General features: G+C 40.5%; 1 long non-coding RNA gene across 1 annotated transcript; it reads right to left on the bottom strand.

Moving 5' to 3' along the window:
* Positions 1-387: 387 nt before the first annotated feature.
* Positions 388-14418, bottom strand: LOC111930987 (uncharacterized). The gene is made up of 4 exons (XR_002865374.2): positions 14325-14418; positions 13697-13772; positions 5396-5475; positions 388-4911 (listed from the first exon to the last, which is right to left on the bottom strand). It is a non-coding gene; the product is annotated as an uncharacterized LOC111930987 (long non-coding RNA).
* Between the last annotated feature and the right edge of the window lie 1439 nt (positions 14419-15857).

Here is a 15857-nt window from a genome sequence, read left to right as displayed (position 1 = left end):
TACTTAGTAACCTTTACTAGACCTTTTTTCCCCCGTTGCTGATTTTGCAAGACCTGAGATGTAATTATTTCAAAGCCCTAATGAGGCCATTTGGTAAGGTATAATTTTATACATCCTACACAAACAGACATTTAGACAAAAGGAAAGCAGTAGGGGTAATGAGTGGTTGAGGAAACATGACCTAGAGAGAAAGGCAATTGAAATGAGGCCTATTTAAACTGAGAAAGCAAGAGAGGCCTATAATGATAGTTCTTTACATTGTCAAATGCTCTTAATAGCACTGGCAGAGCTTAGCTGTTTTTCAAAGGTGATAGGATGTGAGGTAATCAACTCAATTTGTTAGTAGGACATGACAATTTAGGATTGAAAAGTAAGTAATTTTACATGCAAACTTGGAGGGGGATTTTAAGATATTAAATTTTATGTTGCACCAAATGAAAGCATGACATTATCTAAGGATTGTGATTAACAAGCACTGTCCAGCTCTGATATTACCCCAGAGGACAGCAAAGATATTTTTACATCACTGCATGTACACAAGTCATGCTGTCTGTGTAGGAAACCAGGACAACCTTTTACAGAAAATTTCAGGAAGTATCTCTGTCTGGTATTTTCAATTTCCCTCCAGGTTTTACAAAATCGTTCTTGTCATAGAGTTGTAGCAGCTCTCTGTGTCAAGGGGGAATATTAGAATGAGATGTTTTCAAAGATGAGAAAAGGAGGCAGCTTCAGTTCTGGCATTTTAGGCCTGAGCTTACTTGTGGGTTGCTTTCTTGCTTGTTCCAGGGGTTAATGAAGCCACTTCTACAGAAGAGCATGTTTCACATTATCAGGGTGCTGGATTTCCACCATGCATACAATCTGCTGCCAGACAGGATCCTCATGTCTGTCTAGTTCCAGGACAGGCCATTTCACTGACCAATTTTTGCTCAACGCTCTTATTTTATTTTATTTTATTTTAAATTTCTTCAATGCATTTGGCCTTGGTCAGCTGTACCTTCTTTTGTTGGACATTAGATCATTTAGTTAGAGAAGGAGACTGGGCAGGTGTTCCTGTGCCAATATTGGGTTCATATTCAAAGTGGAAGATCTTGAAAAGCAACCAACAGGCACAGAAACAAATAGAGAGAAAAACATGGACACACATACACCCCTTCCACACACCCTGAGATCATCAAGAAGAGGAAATTTTCTCCTCAGTATATTAGCCACAATGCATCCTGGTTCAGATAAATGAAAAATTTAGTATTAAAAATGTGTTTCTCATTTGAATTAAAAGAAATAAAAGAGCCCCAGATCTAATAAGCCTCCACACAATATTCTCATTTGGAAGTTACAAGGCAGGCAAGGTGGAGATGTGCTAAATATGAGAACAAATAGCCATGAATGTTAAGAATTAAATATTAAGAATTTGAAGCCAAACCCATTTGCTAAAAAGCATAAATAGAACATAATTTTGATTGGTTAGATGCCAAATTAAATGTAAAAAAGAGATGAACAAAATAAAATCAGAGCAGAAAATGTTATTAGGAATTAAGCTAAAAGAAAGTATATGTGAATATTTTCTTTCCTGATTAACACAGGCCTGTTTGGGAGGGAGAGGGACAAGTTTGAAGGGCAGGTGATAGGTTTGCAAGTCAAAACAGCAGGATGCTGTGACCAACACCTAATGAAGGCAAAGACATAATGCAGAAAGAAGGTTTCTTTTTCAAGTGATGTTTGTAAGAAAACTGAGCTCTCTACCCAGGTGATATTGTGGAGGATTTAAGTGGTGGAGCAGGGGATTGGATGCAGAGAGAAAACCTCCTTTTGCTTTTCTGGAGCACTGAGAGAACGTGCCCTGAAGCCCATCTTGCTGCGTGTCTGGGTGTCACTGGAGGGGTGGTTCTGGACACACCTGGAGAACACTTGAAGCAGCTGGGACCCCGTTCCTCCCCAGCACTGAGGTGACAGATTTTGGAGCAGATGGCCCCTGACTCTTTGCAGGGATGCTCTGGGGAGGTAGCAGTGGGTAATGTTGGCCATCAGGGGGACTGACCTGCTCCTGGACAGTGCTGGCACTTCATGGAGTGGATGATGCCACTAGGTTTCACACAGGGTGAAAAGGAGTGTAGATTATACAGAAAGGAATACATGATACAGAAAGGAATGTTCCTGTGCTGCCTGGGAGCACCCTCCCCTTTTCTGTCACAGCAGGAGCCTCCTTGGGCTGCCCTCTCTTACACTTCCAGGGCTAGAGCAATTGCTTTCAGAAATGGGAGAAACCATGAGAAAGGGAGAAGATGAAAGCAGAGAGTGAGTTATCTGAAGAGAGATACCCAAGACAGATTTCTGCAGCAAGGGAGCTCCTCCAGAAAAGAGTTAAGGGGCCTAAGTGCTCTCTAAATCTTTGTCTTATCAATATGTAGCAAAGGAGCAGAGACCAACTTTGTTGTCTCACATGAAGAAGAAGAAAAAGCTTTCCCTGTACTTTCAGTTGTCCCTTTTTTGCTTTAATACCTCATCATTTAAAGAGTTCATTTTGCAGCCCACACTCCTGCTGGTCATGGGGGAAACTCCTGAGAAAATCACATCAGAGGCCCCTCTTTTCCTGTCCTGCAGCATGAATTGTTAGCACAAGATCTGTGCAGATGTGTAAAAGGCTCTTACAGAGTAAGAATATTTACACATGGTGCTATCCAGAAACAAGTGGCTGATCCTGAGTAAGCTATTCCAGTACAACTTGATTTTGAGACAAGTTCTTCAGCACAGAAAACCTGTCATCAAGGAGACTTAAATACAGATGACTGAGAACTTTTCCCCAACCATTTTCCTGATTAAACACACATTTCCATTTTAAATTGGATGGAAATCCTGAATATTAAACATTTAGTTTTCTGACATAAACTCAGCATTTTTTCATCAAAACTGTTTTGATTTCTGCTGATTATAGATCCTCCTTTTCAGCAGAATCAAGGGATCTGTGCCCAGGGTGTGCTGCCTTCACCTCTGTGACAGCCTGTTATCACCTGGGAGGATCCACACACCAGGCAGGGTGAGCCAGGACCCACAGCCAGTTCAGCTGACAGCAGGGCTGGGGCCAAACTGAAAGAGAAAATGCAGACCTGTAAACACAGAGACAGAAAGGTTCCAGTTTTGTCCTCTGTGCCCTAGCAGGGAGGCTTGGTTACTATTGAACTGTCTTACTTTTGCCATGTGGCTGGAAGTAATTCATCTTAAGAGCATGGTTTGACTGATGTGCCTTGTCTGTGCAGCTCAGAGCAACTGGGAGGAAGGCAAGGAATAGCCAGTGGAGTAGCTACAGGACTCACAGATGCTCACAGAGCATAATAATGGAATTATTACAGTTTATATAGATTCCAATGGCTTAGAAATCTCTGTTTAAAAAGTCTAAGATTTCCGAGGAAGACCAAGCAAAAATAACCCCAAGACTTATTTTAGACACATGAGGAAACATTCTACAGGTCTGCCCATGCCATTTTGAATTAGCAAGTTGTTCTCAAACAAGGTGTAATGGGAAATAAACCTTAATGAAAGCAAACAGTACCATGTGTTTCACAGCCTGTCACTCGTCTTGTGTACCACCCCAGAGAAAGGCACTGAGAAATTTCCCACAGAAACAAATTTAGCCTCCAATGCAGCTTACTACTGACAGAAATACACCCACTACCACTTCTCTCCTTTACAGATATATTATCTTTTCCATTTTCCTTTCAGGATTTACAAGAGGAAAACAGAACACCTTTTTGTTCCACACACCTTCAATCTATCTGTTGTTGTAAGTCTACATATATGGAAGTGAACTTTAAATTAGGAGGGAGAAAGTAACAAAGTAAGAGATGTTTGTTTTTGATGAGCAGCAGAAGCAGAGCCAAGAGAAGACCTTTCTGAGGAGACGTTCTTGCTCACACGAGTCCAAGGGGTTTGGACAAGCACCCAATAGCTGACCCTTGTTCCAGTTTAATTGGGAGCTGCTTCACCCATGGGCAAGTGCTGGCCTTTCCCAGAGCTGCCACATGCCCAGCACCAGCTGTCAGCCCAGATTTCTGCAGCACTGATGTTGTCTGAGTGGGTGATAGCTCCTTCATAATTCTCTGTGGGTTCCTGCTTAAGGCACTTGTTCAGTTTGCTGGCCTTAGACCTGGCCTTAAATTTACTGGCAAGTTTGTAGAGAGTAGACCTGTCAAAGCTCTGAATCTCAGAGTAACTCAATGATTTTCATAAAACCTCACCTCCAGGATTCATGTGATTTTTATCTGATTCCCTCTTTTACAAAGTATAGAATTAATAATTACCATGCTTTTGGAAAACCTCTGGAAAAAAAAAAAAAGGGTCATTGTACCTTACAGACACAAAACCAGAAGAACCAAGAAGTACACTATAATTAATTTCAAATAAAGAAATTATAGACACAGTAAAAAAAAAAACCCCAAAATGCCTAAATGTTGTGGAGCACCTAGCTTGCAGGAGCTAAAGTTTTTATGCTATATTTATAAAATGGGTGCCTCATACCCACAGAAACACAGTCCCTCAGAGAGACAGCTGAGCTTCTTCCCCAGAGCTGTGTGCTCAGCACAGGCCCAGCAGCATTTGAGCAATTTAGCACTTTCCAGGAAACCAGACAAACTAACACAGCCTGTTTATTTCCTCTTTCATTCAGTACTCCCACGCTGGTGCCTCTGCAAAGGAAAATATTGATGGATCTGAAATATGTACAACATAGGCTCAGAGTCCGTGGCAGTCACCCCATGGCAAGCTGCTTCTGAGGCTGTTTTCTGGGGTGAGACCATGAATTATTCTGTCCTTCTCTTAATCCTTTTATTTTTCTTTGTGTATCTGAACATGTCATCTGTTAACGTGCTGAATAACTGCAACATCTATGCCATGGAGGAAGAAATAGGAAAGTCCACTCTGCAGTAAGGTGTTTGCAGAAGATTTCAAGAGTCAGTAAATAAACCACTTCCCTACTTTAAAAAAAACCTAAATCAAACCAACCAAACAGACAAAAAAACCCACAAAAAAACCCCATCCCCCCAAGAAAACCCAACAAAACAAAACAACACACACAAAAAAACCCCTAAAAAATCCCCAAAAACCACCAACCTCCCCCAACAAATTAAAATAAGGCCAGCTTAGCATATTTTAAAAATTCCACTGAAATTTCTGATGATCCATTTAACTTCTAGAGGGTCTGAGCCTTAATTGCAAAGAAATCCTTTCCATCAGATGACTAATCCCTACAGAAGACTTAAAATCTCACTAGGGAGAGTTTAAAGTGAAAAAACAAGGAGCCAGGGAATGGCTCATGGAGCCCAAACTGAGTGTGTCTTATCCAACCCTTTTGTGCCAATGTTTTCTGGTAGGAAACAGAGAATATTCCCCTTTGAGGACTTGCCTGGCACTGGGCATCATCCAGCAGAGGTCTGAGCACAGGCATGCTGTAACTTCCCAGCAGGAGAATGCATTGTGGCAGCTCTAACAGGGCAAGATTCAATAAAACAACAATGAAACTTGGTTTTTTTTTCAACATATGAAGAGAGATTATTTATTTTAGTTATGACTGGAGGGAGGCAAGTGTTGAAATTTTTCATTGTTAACCTGCATTCTCCGCTGAGCCTTCATTTGGTCAGGAAGAAAGAACACAGCAATGTATATATTATATATAGACAGCAATCTTCTTTTTCTTTTCAAAAATTAACCCCTTTTCACATTTATGCAAAATTCACAGCAACCAAAATCATTCCAGAAACAGACTATCCCTGTAATTTCTTTTTCTTTCAGAAAATACCTTCCTTTGTGAAAATATCTGGTAAAAATAATGGCTTCATCTTCAAGGTGTGTTAAATCACAGTGGGAAGCCAAAGATCAGACACATTCACCTGAAAAACCCTTTGAAACCCAAGCAGAGATACTTTAACATCCAGAAGGGATAGTGATTCATGTGGTTGCATTTTCTTTTCCAATTGTATCCCCATGTATTCGCCTGTTAGGCTTCCCTTTTCCATCTCAACTCTAAGACCCCAATTAATCAAGACCCTGAATTTACTTCCTGGAAAACCTCCCAAGGCAGGGGGCCCTGTGGCTCTGCAAGACCCACATGATTGCTTTAATTTACAATATTTTCTGTGTTATTAGCAGCAAATTCATACATTTATACCCAGAGACCAATGAATTTCTACAAATAAAGGCAAGACTAGCAAAAAAATATATCAGGAGTTTTGTTTATAGCTATATTTTGATAAAGCAATGTGCAGAATAATCCTCCCCCCATCAAAAATCTACAAAAACCTCACTACAAAGTAGCAGTGGGTGATTTTGCCCTGCTCTGTTTCACAGTTCAGTCCCTGTGCTTATCTGCTGTTCTGATCCAGACAGGATGATTTTCACGAGCCATTGTTCTGTGCAACAGAGCCACTCTTCAAGAGAACAAACCACACCATGTTGTGGAGTCTAACAGGCCATTCTGGGAACAGACTGAATGAGGAGGAGGAAGGGAATGATGAATAAAAATTTATATGAATACACAATTAGGAACAGGAGGATCAGAAACCATACAAATGTCAGAAGTGGCAAAAGGGCATTAACGAAACTTAAGGATGATTGCAGGGGTGATATAGTTGAGGTAGGGACAAAGAGCTACGAAGGAAAAATTTGTCTTCTCATTCCATCCTTTGCCTTCTGCTGCAAGAAATAAAACTGACATGAAGAAATGTCATCTTTTGGCTTCTCCCGCCCTGTCTCCTAGGGCCATGCACCCGTGTAAAGGGTCTCCAGCTAGTCATCCAATTTTCAGCCCAAGGTTTAGTCTCCTAAGACAGATCAATCTTATGTAGGGCTTCTGGCAGGCATCTGAGAAGAGATATTGTGTGAAAAAATTTGAATTACCACCCTAAGTGATAGGACTGATGGTAGACAGCAGAAATCCCACTCCCTTCACCTCTCTGTCCTGTCCTCTGGAGACTCAGTGGCAATGAGGAGCTGCTCTGCTCTACACAGGGAGCATAAATATTTCCAGAAGGGAAAAGAAAAATCTGCAGGCAAATACAATCCTTGTTACTCTGAGGATATTTATAAGCAAATGAAGAGGAAAACAGGAACATTGCAAGAACATTGCACTCAGCAGGACATACCACCACAAGGGGGTAAGAATGAAATTGCCTTGCTAAGAAACTTTAAAAAAAATAATCTGAAACTATAAGAAAGTTGGGTTATGCACAACTCTAGCCCATATCTCAGCAGTATATTATATTCCACTGTCTTGTTTTCCCTTTGGGTGTTTATTTGCATTTAAACCAGCCCAACATCTGGTGGAGGACAGCACTGCATGTTTCAATTCCTCCGCTTGGATAGCATCACTTTAGAATAAATGAGTGCCTGAATGCACTGCATTGGGAGTTCAGTGATTTGTGTAGTTGGTTTTTACACATTCATTTGGAGAGACAAGTGGGATTTGAAGCAGGTGATGAGGGAAGAACTGCATGTATGGCTAGCTCAACCTGTACTACATATTCCGAAGAATGCAAAACATGGTGTGTTGCAGGCTAGATAAGAAAACTTTTTAAAATCATGTCTCTGTGATAACAGAATAGCTTTGAGGCATACTGCTGGTAAATCACAAGGAACCACACAAATAAGGAAGAAATGGGTAATGTTTGTTAATACCACGGCAACTCTCTGGACACACAGAATTCTATTTGTTACAATACAATTTCTAGCTCTATTTTCTATAAACGCAAACAATTTGTTCAGCTTCTCTGCCTGTCTTTTGTGTTGGATTTCTAACAAAATGTCCTTAGTCCTGGCAAGTCAAGCAAGATGCAAGGTGACATGCCAGCTTCCCTGAAGCATCTTAGGGACTACCAATTGCACATCTATTCACCTGCACATAATCCACTTAGCTTTGTCTGCTGCAGACCATGGCATCCTGTTATCCCTCATGTGTTTGCTGCATAGTCTCTGACACCCAGTGCAGAACTAAAGTACCTCCCATCTTCCCTCATCATCTTGAGTTATATGGGAGGCTTAGTCAAAATAAAAGATTTCAACTGAAGTAGAAACAAACTGGAAGTTTGGAATCAGCTCTCTTAAGTGAACAGAGTTATTGTGGTAAAGATATGAGGTCCAAGTGCATAGCATGGGGAATTCTAAACAGAATAACCTACACAGGAAGCAAGGAGGAACAGGGAGTCCCTGAAGAGGGGACAGCTGGCAAGCACCAAGTCAAGAATTTAGGTCACCAATTGTATACAATAAAAAAAACCCCAGACCATGCAAAAGTTTCAATTTTTCTTGCAAACCTACTTACATATTAAATTGGAACACTTGCTTTCCTCAAACCTCAGGAAAAGTACCTGTTCTTTCATTATAAGCAATTCAATCCGTATTAAAAATTAACATATATCCTTTAATAGGCTTTTGCACAGATGTCTATATGCATTTGCTCTTTTGAACCATCCTCTGGAATGTCCCATGTCTTCCTTATGATCTGTATAGTCCAGGACTTTTTAAAGGAAATGCAAAAAGAAGAGCAGCAGCAGATGTGCAGAGCTCTCTAAGCTCATTCTGGGGCTCAACTACATCTACCAAACTTCAATTTGAATTGAATTTATGGCCAAGCAATGGTCCTCTCCTTCTCTCAGAAACACAGGAGGCAAAAAAATGGGAGAGGAGAATTGGTAGAGTGTTCTGATTCAGGAACCTAACATCTGACCAGGTAGGAGTTTCATCAATTAGAGCAGAGCAAAACAGAAAGCTGTGTAGAATCATCTGAGACTTCTGTAATTCTCCTTTTCCTTAAAAAAATGCCTTGATTCCACAGGGTTCAAAGCTACAGTGCAGAATTACACTTGCAAAAATCAGGAAACAGGTTTCAAATTATTTTTTTTCAGACACAGTGAAGCCTTTTCTGTGCTCAGGACTTTATGGATGACTTAAAACCAAAAATCATGGAGAAAACATTTTTCACTCGAGTGTTTCTGATGAGCAGCAGTAGTCCTGCTTTCACTGTCTAAAAATGACACCTCTTTAAATATCTCTCTCCAAACAAGGACAACTTATTGCTTCTTTCCTTATTTTTGCAGAAGCAAGTGTCCCTAGAGATTTTCTGTGTCAAATCTCTTACTTCCCAGTACATAAACATAATCAAACCCAAAACAGCATCAAAGAAATAGCTCATTTAGAATAAGCACTAACAATGACTGCATGATCTCCTGGTTTGATAGTTACCTTTCTTTCCTTGTGGAAAGGGTATTTATGGGCCTTAGGGCAGCTGATTTTATTTTACTCCTGTCTCTTTGATTTTAGAGAGATTTTGCATTTCACCAGAGAGGGGATGTATGGCCTGTGTCTCAAGCAGTTAGGGTAAAAAAAAGATGACCAGGTGATGTTAATTCCTTGGCAGATGTGCCAGATAAATGGAAAAGCCTTGAGTGTCCACACTGATAAGGGGTCTGTCATGGCAGAGAATAAGGAAAAGTGCAATATTCCTGGAAGTGCTTTAAATTGCATCTTCATTCTGACCTACTCTTCCTGCTGTTTGAAAGGTATGCTTGGTGATGACAAGGGTGAAACTAAGTGTGATTGGTAAGAAATCTAGCTTAGGAAAATTAAGTCTAGCTTGTCTTGGTGGCTCTGACTGAAAATAACACCAAATTTACTATGATTCTTCATTCATATTTATTTAATTCTGTTGCTGTAAGTCTTGCTACTCAGAGCATTATCTGCAGGAGCCTGTCAAAGATTGCAAATAACCCTCAAAAAAAAAACCATTTTATAGTAGGAGTTCTCCAGCTATAACCAAGGCAATCGCTTAAAAATGTGATTATTGGTGAATTTTGGCAGGATTGTTTTCTGGGCCTGGTTTTGTATCAGTTATGACTGTGATAACCTGTTCTAGAGTCTGGTGTGATGTGAGTGTCCAGCTCTTCTCTCACCTTCCCAACATTCTGAAGTGCAAGCTTCCAAACCATTCCAGCTGTTGACCACAGCTGATGTTCAATCCATAGGACTCCAGATGCTTCCACAAGATACTTTATCTCCTGCACTGGAAACCAATTTCATCCCATATCCCTCTTCTCTTGACTATGAGAGAAAGAGATGCCCTTCTAGAATGTCTTGCAAGGCATGGCCAATTTCTCACAGTCCTTTGAGGTGCCTCCTGGCACCTGAAGGATTGAAACACCCAAGTTAGACACTAAAGAGAGGCAGGACAAATTAAGGTCTTTGGTTCCAACTCCACTACACTGTGAGCCACCTCTCAGAGCTGCTGTTGAGCTCCAGCTGCTGGTTTGTGCTGAAGGTAACTAGAAAATGTTTGTGGGAACATGGCACAATTCCAATTTCCTTACTTTTTTGCAAGGAAAAAATAAGGAAAACTAATAGCCATCACTAAATAGCAGTCACACATGCTGGAAAACTGAATGAGAAACAAGTCCTTTGCACATGGGACAGTCCCAGACAAAACTGCAGGTTCAAGTCTGTAGTTTCTTAAATACTGACATGATTTTGTCAAAACACAGGAAATACACCCTAAGAATAAAATATAAACAGGAATATGGTGGATAAGATCCCTAAGATATGGCATATTAATCCCATCAACCAGAAAAAGAAACAATAAGTTGTTTCCATTTCCTTGACTTCTCCCTGCATAGACATCAAATCAGCTCCTGCTGGATTCAGCAACATCCTCTGTATCTTGAACATCTACAGGAATTGAGGTTCTCTAGAGCCTTTGATTCACTTTTAAATTCCAGTCCCAGGAAGCATAATTTTGTGTATCACCTCCATTAAACAAACTGGGCTACAATTCAGTCAAGACTTTCCAGTTCTAAGGACTGAAATTGATGGTTTCAAACAATTTACAGACTATAACATGGGGTAAGAGAGAAGCTCAACACCCGCATTTACATAATTACTTTTTAATTATGTTAGACCTTTTCAGGAAGAATATTCCAAATACATGTATGTCTTTAAATAGTCTTAAAATAACCCCAGCTAAATGAGCTCTCAGGGATATACAGGGAAATTAAAAAAAATAAAAATTGTTCAATGGGGTTTTGTATAGTTTGCTTTGGTTTTAAACCTTCAGGTAATGCTGTGGATAGGGATGTTAGTAAAGGAAATAAAACTGTGGTCACAAAGTACTTGCATACCAGAATAATGAAAGGTATAAATTTGAGTGGACTAACATCCACAACATTTACATGACTTGAATAGTAGACAGATAAGCACTGTAAAATTAGACTACTTCCTTAAAAAACTGCATTATATGGAAACATTCCTACTGAGGTATAAATTGGCACTGTAAAAAGAGCAGCAGGTGCTAAAGCAAATCCCACACTCATTTATTCAAGATGAAATCTTGCCAAACCACATGTACGTCAAATTTGCTGCTCCCAGTAATAGTGGGAACTGTTCTATTAAGGGCTGACTTCCACAGACAGAGAAACCCTGGGTTGTTTTCCTGCAGCCAGGCACAGTCAATTGGACCTGCAGTAAAATGAGTGTCTTCCAAGCCTGTGAAGCACTGACTTGTTTGTTAAGCCCCATGTGGCACCAGGCACTCCTCCAGAACCAGGGGGAGTAACAAAGTGATTATGGGATTCTGTGATGGATGGCTCCATCACATGTCTGAGATTCATGGCCCACATGGCCACATTTCAGTGATGGCTACTGGTGTGTCTGCAGAAAATGCAAAGGAATTTGCATTTTAATGTAGCTCAGCCAACAGCAGGAAAGGGTTAAGGCTAGTCATCTTAATTTGCAGAGTGCAAAATAAGTGCCTAAAGACAATAGCCAGAGCTTGGTGCTGTGTGTGCTGATTTAATATGGCATCTGAGCCTCTACAGTGGAAAAATCCTCAGTGGTCTGGTTAAACCACATACCCTCAGGCTCCCTGACTTTTAGGTATCTGTTCACATTGAGTCTCAGCTTTCTGCTGTTCCCTTTCACTGTTTCTTCTGTTGCCTTTGGCTATCAGCTTGCTGTGTGCTTTAAAAAGGCAGCCTTGCCTCTAAGGAGATTTCAGGCTTTTCTTCTTTGCAAAATTAGACAACCTCCACTCTATTCCTTAACTAGAGAAAAAAGGCTACACTTTTAGCCTTTCCATACTTTTAAGGACTAACATCCCCTTTTTCCTCCATTTCTTTTCCCTTGTTTACCATGGCCATCAGTGTAATACTTCAAGTGCTCCCTTTAGAATTCAAAGGTTTTAAGACCACTCATCTAGATTCTAAAAGAGGGGTTCACCCTCATGCCTTATGTGAAAGAACCTAGATTTCAGTGGCTACCCAGAATTCTCAAAATTCAGTCCTTTGCCAAAATTCTTCTGCAGCTTTCCTGAGGAAATGGTTCCTCTTCTGGAGTGCTTGTTCATTGGGATGTGCAGCTTCCTTTCAGACAAATGAAATGGGCTGTGCTTTCAGCCTTGCAGCCCAGGTAGCCATGGAAGAGGCACCAGAGGCTTTCGGGCTCAAGCATTTTGTCATAAGCAAGCCATGGTTATGGAATCCACATTTCTGTTTTCTCAACACAGGTAATAAATCATGAGAGTACAGCTGTCTTCCATACAAGTAATAACATCATATATAAGTTATATTATATAAGTTATATAGATTATAGACACTGAGAATGTCCCTGAAGTTGCCCATGGCCTGTTCTCAAGGGGATTTTATCTACTGGTTTTTTCATAGGGTGGGTTCTAACATATGGCACTCTTTCTCTGACTTGATCAGTCTTAGCAAAAAAACCAAAACAGAACCAAAGCAAAACTGGAGAAGAGCTGGTTATCAGCTCACAATCAAGAATGTGTGCTATACAGTGTCCTTTTCTCCCTCCACATCTTGAAATTAACAAAACTTGGTTGGAAAATGCTATTAGCAGAGACAAGCACTGAGCACAAGAGAAGCCAGAGAAAAGATTCCAACACCATTCCCCTTCCAGTGTTCAGATGACTAAGAAAAAGATTTTTTAAAGCAAAATGTTTTTCCCTTTAGGCTAATTTACACGAGCAAAAATCCCAGACCTTTGAAACCACACAGAAAAGCATTAAAGCAAATGAGTTGCTGCGAGATCAGAGAAAAGAAGCCTGGTTCCTGCTGTTGCAAGTGGGAGAACTCTGGAAACGGTCTCATTATGTTATCAATATTGATCCTGGAACCAGTTAGCATTCTCCCTTTGCTAGTTCTTCTGAGAGGCTTCTCCAGCGCTCTTTTCTGCTGGTTACCAGTTTTCTACCATTTATGGGCCTAAATTATCATCTTTATTTTGCCATTGCTTTGCTCCTGCCCGTTTTACTTCTCTGTTTCACAGCTTCTTTCAAATAAAACCACCATTCTGGATCTTTGTCAACTGGCAATTTGAGACAGATTTCATTTCAGGCCTGGTCTAGGGCCCTTTTAAGTCAACAGGAGCCTCTGTTGAGTTCAGAATGCTTTCCAAGTGGGCTTTATAGGCCATCCCTGTAGTCAGCTGGATATTAGAGTTCTATACTAATAAACCACAGTGCCTGACCAAATTATACTGCAACTTACAGACTGCAGAATCCTTCATTTACCAGCTTTTGTTGGACAGTTGAGTAATGGAAGACAGGGAGACAGAATATCCAATATTTCAATAAGAAGTGGGATCTCACAGACAAAAAGGAAAGGCAGAAAGTGCAGTGGAACACTTCCTAATGAAGGTATTATGGTGACATTACCTCTGGAATTATTTTACTGCCATTTGTCTTCATTTCACTCCTCTGGTCACTTGGGCACAGCACAAAGCCAGCATTCCTGGAGAGAAAAACATACAAATGCTCTTCTCATGTTCTTCTCATACACACACAGCACATACCTTTTTTTAATCACCTGTAAGAGGGAAATCCTGTAATTGTCCCAAGGTGATGTTACCATTAATTATATATAACTATTCCAAAAACTTAGAGCTATTTGATTGTTACCAAATACATAAGAGATCCCTCATTCTAGCTTTCTAGAGTTTTTCTCAAGTGTCAGCAAAGAAGTGAAAACAACACTCTTTTAGAAGTAACAAAGCTGCTGTCAATGGATTGTTTGACCAACATCACAGACTGTAGAAATTTAAAGATGATTCATGGAGATAAAGCTGTCACATAATGTGAAGCATCAGATGTTAACTACAAAACTAACTCGAGACAAAAGCAGCTTGAGACACAAACAAGCTGCAGGGAAAAGATTGGCTCAGTTCAGGATTTAATGTGACCTAAACCCAGCACAGCAGAAGGGAAAGTAGAAATGGTGTGAGCTGGAACATTTCAGTAGAAGGGTAAGCCCCAGCAACCCCAAGCATATAAAATCCACACTAACTCAAAAATTCCTTAGCAGTCTTCCCAGAAGAGTTAGGCTTGTTTGTTCCCGTCCTCTGTAACCCCACACTCAGCTAAGGAGTTGATTTAACTATTTAAATGTTTGCAATCATTAACCTTTCAATAAAAACACAGCTTCAGCTTATTAAGCTCATTAGCCTGTAACAAATGAAGCTTTTGAACATGCCAAGGAGGAAAATATAACTGGATTCAGAAAGCAATTAGATGCATTTGGAGAGGATGATAGGTCTCTTGAGGACTGTTCAGCACAGAGATGCAGATAGAGTCTCTGATTCAGGAGGTCCCTAGGCTGCAGGGTGGATGGTGGTATCGAGGGAACACCACACTTGCTCTTCTGGCTCTTACTCTCTGTGGCCTCTGGGTCAGGTACTTCTTTGATCTGTGGATTTCTTATGCAATATTAATGCATGGCCAACAGCCACACAGTGTCAAACTAGCTGGAAGAAAGTAGGAGAAAGCTTTGGTTTTCACCTTACAAACTAAACAGCTCAGGGATACAAACACTAGAGCCAAAGCTCACCACAATTCTTGCTGTTGACCAAAGAATGGAACATGAAAGCTTCCTCAGCAGCAGCTGACACCAGAGTAATTAGTAACCACACACAGCTGTCACAAACCATCCCAAGCCTTGGATTATTTTCCTTGTCATTTTTCTTTCTCTTTTTTTTACCGGTGGTAGGAACACCTTTGGAACAGATAGATTTTCACAACTACACTGGTCATAAAGGACCAGTTCTTAGTGCCTTGTAAACCTAGGATCTGTCAGGAAGGAATATGACCATGCATTTTACAACTTCAGACCATGTATTGTTTTCTTGGAGGATCACTCTTCTCATCAAAGCTCTTTATGACATTTCCAGGACACTCCTCCTCTCTTTCCCCCAGGAACTCTCTCAGGACCAAAGCTTCACATGCACAGATTTCAGTTCTGCCACATGTTTTTCAGGAACCTGCTTCAAGTATCAGCAGCGGTACACTTACAGGTGGAGTTTTCATTTGTCAGATGGCAGAGTTGACAGACTGAAAACAACGCCAGAAGAATAGGGAGCTATTCAAGCTACTTCTATGATTAGTGAGAGGTAAACAGTATAAATCCACTTCCAGCATAGTTTTTATTCCAGTTTTCATGCTTGCCATGCACTCTACAAATTTCATATCTTCAGTCTTGTGTGCTCTTAATGCCCCAGAGTAATGTTATTGCTCAAGTAAATGCTAAATCCAAAGGAACCACTCAAAATCACTGAGCTGACTGTGCATCTGTTTTATCCCAAAGAAAGTTAAGGAAGAAATGAAACATTTTGTTCTGGATCATTCAACCTGAGCTCTGCCCATCATTCTACTGAACTGCAGCTGTGTGCCTGAGAAAAATGTTGTTTTCTTTAGTGGCTGAGATTATCTGTGCTGTCCACGATGCAACGTGGATTTAAAACTCAGAAGAAGCATTAGTGTAGGAGACCTCTCTGCCATCAGGCCAAGCATGGTTGGGAGCATGTTCATTCTGGCATACCCAAGC

This window comes from Cyanistes caeruleus, chromosome 8 (assembly GCF_971803275.1).
Source record: "Cyanistes caeruleus chromosome 8, bCyaCae1.hap1.1, whole genome shotgun sequence".
NCBI classification, from domain to species: Eukaryota; Metazoa; Chordata; class Aves; order Passeriformes; family Paridae; genus Cyanistes; species Cyanistes caeruleus.
Note: the sequence above shows the minus strand (reverse complement) of the source record. Positions and strands in the feature narration are given on the sequence as shown.